General features: G+C 40.6%; 1 long non-coding RNA gene across 1 annotated transcript; it reads left to right on the top strand.

Moving 5' to 3' along the window:
- The first annotated feature begins 5,036 nt into the window (after positions 1-5,036).
- On the top strand, positions 5,037-6,206 carry LOC130519663 (uncharacterized). Its single transcript, XR_008948414.1, has 2 exons — positions 5,037-5,283; positions 5,917-6,206. It is a non-coding gene; the product is annotated as an uncharacterized LOC130519663 (long non-coding RNA).
- The last annotated feature ends 235 nt before the right edge of the window (positions 6,207-6,441 follow it).

Here is a 6,441-nt window from a genome sequence, read left to right as displayed (position 1 = left end):
ACAGGAGGAGGAGCTTCTCTTCAATCTGCAGCTTTTCTCCTGTGTGTGATGTGGAAAAGAGCAGATTGGAGCTCCAACGTTTCATTTACATGAAGTTAAATAAAGACCATCAGAGCTGCAGGTGCTTCCTGCTGATGGAGGAGCTGAGTCAGGTCATATCTGAAGGAGCTGCTTTCTCTGTTTCTATGGTGATGCAGTGCTCCTCTCTGGTGGACTTGAATAGAACAACATCCTTCATGGACAAAATGTTTCTGGATGTGTCACATGTTTCCACATCTACACTTTTTAGTTTATTTTAATGTTTCATGGGTTCAGTGGTTTAATTACTTTAATGGGTTTGACTTTCCTCAAGTAAATAGATAAAACCATGAATTTACCATACAAAATAGTCACAAAAATCAAACACAACTCACATAACGTTTGGGTTATTCGGCATTTTTATTAATGTTCAGGATGAGCCTATTCGACAGTGAGGATCACTTCATTGTGAAAACAAATGATGCGCCAAAGATGTTGGAGACTTCAAGAAGAGCGCGGCCCATTAGCCACTGTTGTAAGCAGACGAGTCTTTGGTGGTGGTGGTGTAGCGTGGGCAGGAGTGTCTCATCACTACAGAGCTGCTCTACACATTATGACTGCTACATTGACAAGATGGTACTACCTGATTAACTCCAATAATCGGTGGGAACACCAAGGCAGCTGAATCTCAAAGACCTCAGGGATCAGCTGAGTCACCATGCAGAGGCTCCTAACTCTGTCTCCCAGAACCTTCATGACTTGGAGGCCGCCCCTCAAGAGTGGGAGTCCATGCGTCAGCAAACAAAATGTTGACCTGAGCCCTAGAGGTCTTTGTCAAGCTGTAATTGATGCTCAAGCGTACATGACGTTATCGAGACATTGACATTCTTTGTGGTGGTACACCCACCAATGCTCGTGGCTTTTTTTTTTCCCCCTCAATAAAATATTTGAGATGAAGAAATCATCAATGCATGCTTCTACTTCAATGCCCTACTTTCATGATATAATATTGCAGTGTCAACTTTTTACATTGTCAAAATTACTCAAAAGCCAAATATCCTGAAAATGATCTGTATCGTCTGTAATATTAATGTTTTATGATGAGTCCTAATTAAACAGTCATTTTTCACTTGCAACACAGAATTTATAAATTTGAATCAAACACAAAATGAGGGTTGAACTAGAGAGGAAGTGATGTCAGTAAAAATCTCTGAATGGAGCAAAAATGTTACATCATCCTCTGCTTTCTAATTTGACTCCTCAGGTAAAACTGCTGAGGTTTACTTCAGAGTTGGACCTCAGAGCTGCAATGCAAATCACTTGAAAGAGCCACTGGTCACCCCGTACAGGCTGCTTACAGACTGGCCCAGCAGTGGTGTCAACAGCTGGATTTAGGAGCTGATAAGGGAATGAAATCCACTTGTGCCTCATTGTATAGATCCGAGTCAGGTGACCAGGCTGTGTCTCTGCCAGGGGGAGGGACAACACAAGGGGAGGGGGTGGAGCACAGAAACACAAGCACCTTGACTTATGCAGGGTACACACATATGTCATTAGGAGATTAAGAGAGGCAACATGGAAGAGGACATCGAAGATGAGGGAACAATGGTGGCCTTGGGCCTTGAATGTTTTATGAGCCGATTATCAGGACAAAATTACTCCTAGGACATCTCAGATCCCTGGATAATTTTACGGTTAAAGTTATAAGACATATAAGATAACATAAAACTTATAAGATAACCGGATGACCTGGTAGGGAAGGGGAAAATTTAGCACCCGATTATCTTAATGTGTGTACTCCCACTAAAACACAATTCCCATCACTCTGACTCCAGCTTTCCTTTCCTGTTGGAGTCTTTCCAGCTACACCTTCTTGTATCACTGCCTCCCGATCAAAAGCCCCCCCCCCCCCCCCCCCACCTATTTCACTGCATAGACTAATAGCAAATGAGACTGCATCGCAGACATTCCCAGGTCTTCCAGGATTGTTGGGCATTCCTAACCTTTGCTCCCCCCATTAGGTGCAGTTCTTGATTTAAGCCAGATTTGTCTGACTTAACTCGGTCTAGCCAACACCAGTGCTGATCCAGTCACAGGCCCGTCCTTCTGGTCCATCAAGGGTCCCTCTCATCCCATCAATCCATAAAACCTTTGACAATTCTGTCTTCAGAGATTTCTTGGTCCAGTCGTGATGTTTCAACTGCTGTGTCTTGTCCAGTGGTGGTTGGGTTTCAGCCTTTCCTACCTTGGACATGTTTCTGAGCACCTTGTGCTTCTAGAAACTTCAGGGATATCATGGTTATAGACAGATATAAGATCATGACCTCTGATTTGCCTCTCAATCAAAAAAAAAAAACAAAAAAAAAACAAAAACAAATCTGTCTGGAGCAAAAAAAATTAAAAGCCTTATATAAGTCTTATTATGAAGGCAACACATACTGTGTCAAAATTGTCGATATTAGCCTACTTTCAAAATGATAAGTAGGCTACAAATACATAATGAGCATCCATGATTATATGTTTATTTTCCCTGCCACCATGTGTCTACTCTGCTGTATGATGTGCCAAAAGGCATAAAGAAGACAGAAGAAGAGACGGGACATCTATTGGATTCACACCTATATATATTATTTTTATATTTTTTATTTTTTTTTAAATTGATTGATTTATTTTAAATTCTTTCATCGCATAATTACATGTGGAAAAAAGAGAAACATACAGGGACATTTTTCCATGAAGGATGTTGTTCTTGAAGTCTCCAACATCTTTGGCGCATCATTTGTTTTCACAATGAAGTGATCCTCACTGTCGAATAGGCTCATCCTGAAAATTCATAAAAATGCCAAATAATCCAAACTTTTTGTGAGTTGTGTTTGATTTTTGTGACTATTTTGTATGGTAAATTCATGGTTTTATCTATTTACTTGAGGAAAGTCAAACCCATTAAAATAATTAAACCATTAAACCCAATAAACATTAAACTAAACATCTCAACATCAATTGGGTTTTATCCCCTCATATTTTTATGATCAAATGATTACATGTGTAAACATGTGAAACATCCAGAGAAATTTTGTCCATGAAGGATGTCGTTCTGTTCAAGTCCACCGGAGAGGAGCACTGCATCACCATAAAAACAGAGAAAGCAGCTCCTTCAGCTGTGACCTGACTCAGCTCCTCCATCAGCAGGAAGCACCTGCAGCCCTGATGGTCTTTATTTAACTTCATGTAAATGAAACGTTGGAGCTCCAATCTGCTCTTTTCCACATCACACACAGGAGAAAAGCTGCAGACTGAAGAGAAGCTCCTCCTCCTGTCAGTCCCTCTCAGCTCCAGTGGGCTATTAAATTGCTCCTCCAGCACCTCCTCTCCTCATCCTCCAAAGCCTGAATCTGTCAGCAGTAAAGTCCCTTTCCAGGTTGATAGTCAGCACACAGTGGCAACATGCTGGAGAGCCTCTGCACTCTCATCACTGCTCAACATGTGAGGAGGCTGACTTACTGCAGCTCTGAGCTCATGCTGGATTCATCAGTCTGTGTCTTTCTCTTGACTTCATGTCCTCTTGTTGTTTCCAGGTGTGAGTGCTGTGACGGTGCTGACACAGAAGCCCACTGTTGTGTCTCTGAGCAGAGGGGAGTCAGTCACCATGGACTGTAACCTGGGAACTATTAGTAACAGTGATGCTCGCTGGTATAAACAGGTTCCAGGAGGAGTTCCTCAGTTTGTACTCAGCTGGTATCACGGCTCAAGTTCTGTCACATATGGTTCTGGTTTCTCGTCTCCAAGATTCACTTCTACTCATCAGTCAACATCAGATTATCGTTTGATGATCAATAATCTGGAGGAAGGAGACTCGGCAGTCTATTACTGTGGAACATGGGACGGCTCTGTTAGTGAGGGCGTATCACAGTGATTCAGACTGTGACAAAAACCTCCTCACTCAATACTTCTGCTTTTTAGTGTCTGATACATCAGCTCATGTTCAGTCTCACTAAATTACAAATCAACTCATGTTCACACTCAGTTTCTCAGAGAAACTTTCAGATTGTTGGAAACTTTCTGCTGTTTCATCACTGAAAATAACAAGAACCAAAACCAACTCCCTCACTCATCCTTCATCCTCCATCATCACCATTAAAATACACCTTTAAGTCATCAAAACGACTTTATGGGGAATATGATGAAGAGTTTGTTGATTAAAGTTCTAACAGAGAATCTGTGTGATGATGATGATAATGATGATGATGATGGTGATGATGATAATGACAATGACGATGATGATTGTGATGATGATGATTATAGTGATGATGATGATGATGATGATGATGATGATGATGATGTGATGATGATGATGGTGATGATGATTATGGTGATGATGATGATGGTGATGGTGATGATGATGATGATGATGGTGATGATGGTGATGATGATTACGATGATGGTGGTGATGATGGTGATGATGATGGTGATGATGATGATGGTGATGATTGTGATGATGATGCTGATGATGATGGTGATGATGATCATGGTGATGACGATGATGATGACTGTGATGACGATGGGAATGATGGTAATGATGGTGATGATGATGATGGTGATGTGATGATTATGATGATGGTGATGATGGTAATGATGGGATGATGATGATGGTGATGATGATGCTGATGATGATAGTGATGATGATGATCATGGTGTGATGACGATGATGATGACTGTGATGACGATGGTAATGATGGTAATGATGGTGATGATGATGATGGTGATGATGATTATGGTGATGATGATGTGATGGTGATGATGATGGTGATGATGATGATTACAATGATGGTGATGGTGATGATGATGATGATGGTGATGATGATGGTGATGATGATGATACGATGATGGTGATGATGATGGTGATGATGATGATGATGATGACGATGATGATGATGGTGATGATGGTAAATGATGATGATGATGATGATGATGATGGTGATGTGACGATGGTAATGGTGATGATGATGATGATGATGATAATGATGATGGTGATGATGATGATGTGATGGTGATGATGGGGATAATGATTATGATAATGATGATGGTGATGATGATGGTGATGATGATGATGATGATGGTGATGATGATGATGATGTCACCAGTGAAGGCTGTTCTCATGTCTCAGTGTCTCCACTCATCAGTGACTCTCAGCAGGTTTTTGTACAGCTGTGTGTACAAACTGAATCACTGTGGTATTCGGACCAGGAACCAAGCTGATTGTCACCAGTAAGTACTTTTACACTCAGCAGAAACAACAAAGATTTGATGCTTTTGATACAAACTAGAAGCTTTTCATAGAAATGTGGAGTGTGGAAATGATTTGAAATATTCTTCTGTTAGTCTTTGACCTGCTTTGATACTTTATCTGTCAGCTAAAGGAAACATCTCCAAAGATTACATCATTTCAATCAGTTTCTCACCAAATATTGTTGAGTTTTCTTCATTTTCACCTGTTTTTAATAACTGCAGGACAGATTTTCTACTTAAATGTATTTTAAATTGACTTGGTTTCTTGCCTCGTGTTTGATGGAAGAAGAGTGAAAAAGGGTTTGGTAAAATTCATCCAAATTAATTCATTTGCTTAAATTCTCATTTTAAATTTATAACTTTATATTTTTGTATAAGTTGCTGGTTTATATTTTACTTTGGTCAAATATTTAATTGATGCTGTTAATGTTCAAAATGACTCTGAAATGGTGTAAAATATCTGCTTTAGTGAGATTTTCCTCATATTGTTGCTGAAGATTGAAGGTTTTATTTGCTCAGTGTGTTTGTGATGTTTTCAACCAAACTCCTAAATTCATTAGTTCCTGTTTAACTTTGTGTGAGTGTGTGAATTTCTTCTTCATGTATTTTCAGGCTCCAGCCTCCCTCTCCTGTCCTGACAGTCTCCCTCCGTCCAGAGCTGAGCTCCAGTCCAACAAAGTCACTCTGGTCTGTCTGTCCAGACTCTCTGCACCTTTAGCAGAGGTGAGCTGGTTGCTTGGTGACACTTCAGTGAGCAGCGGGATCTCCACCAGCACTCCTGTCCAACAAGCAGACCAGACTTTCCAAATCAGCAGCCATCTGTCCATCCTGACGTCAGACTGGGACGCGCAGAAGGTTTACACCTGTAAAGTGTCTGTGGGCTCCCAGACTGCAGAGAAAAGCCTCAAGAAGTCAGAGTGTGAAGAATAGTGGAGGAGCAGCAGCACCATTTCACATCTGCTTCTTTAGTCTTTGTGCTGCATCAGCAGCTTCACATGTCAGAGGAGACCAGTCTGCATGCTTGGAATCAATCAATAAAAACTCATCAAGTTGAAGAAAAAGAACTCTTTCTGTTTATTTGGACTCTTCCAAATGTTGTTTTCAACAATAATCAATAAAAGTTCAGTGATTTTAGTG

This window comes from Takifugu flavidus, unplaced genomic scaffold, assembly GCF_003711565.1.
Source record: "Takifugu flavidus isolate HTHZ2018 unplaced genomic scaffold, ASM371156v2 ctg1074, whole genome shotgun sequence".
Lineage (NCBI taxonomy): Eukaryota > Metazoa > Chordata > Actinopteri > Tetraodontiformes > Tetraodontidae > Takifugu > Takifugu flavidus.
The sequence above is the reverse complement of the archived record's forward strand: the minus strand, read 5'-3'. Positions and strand labels throughout refer to the sequence as shown.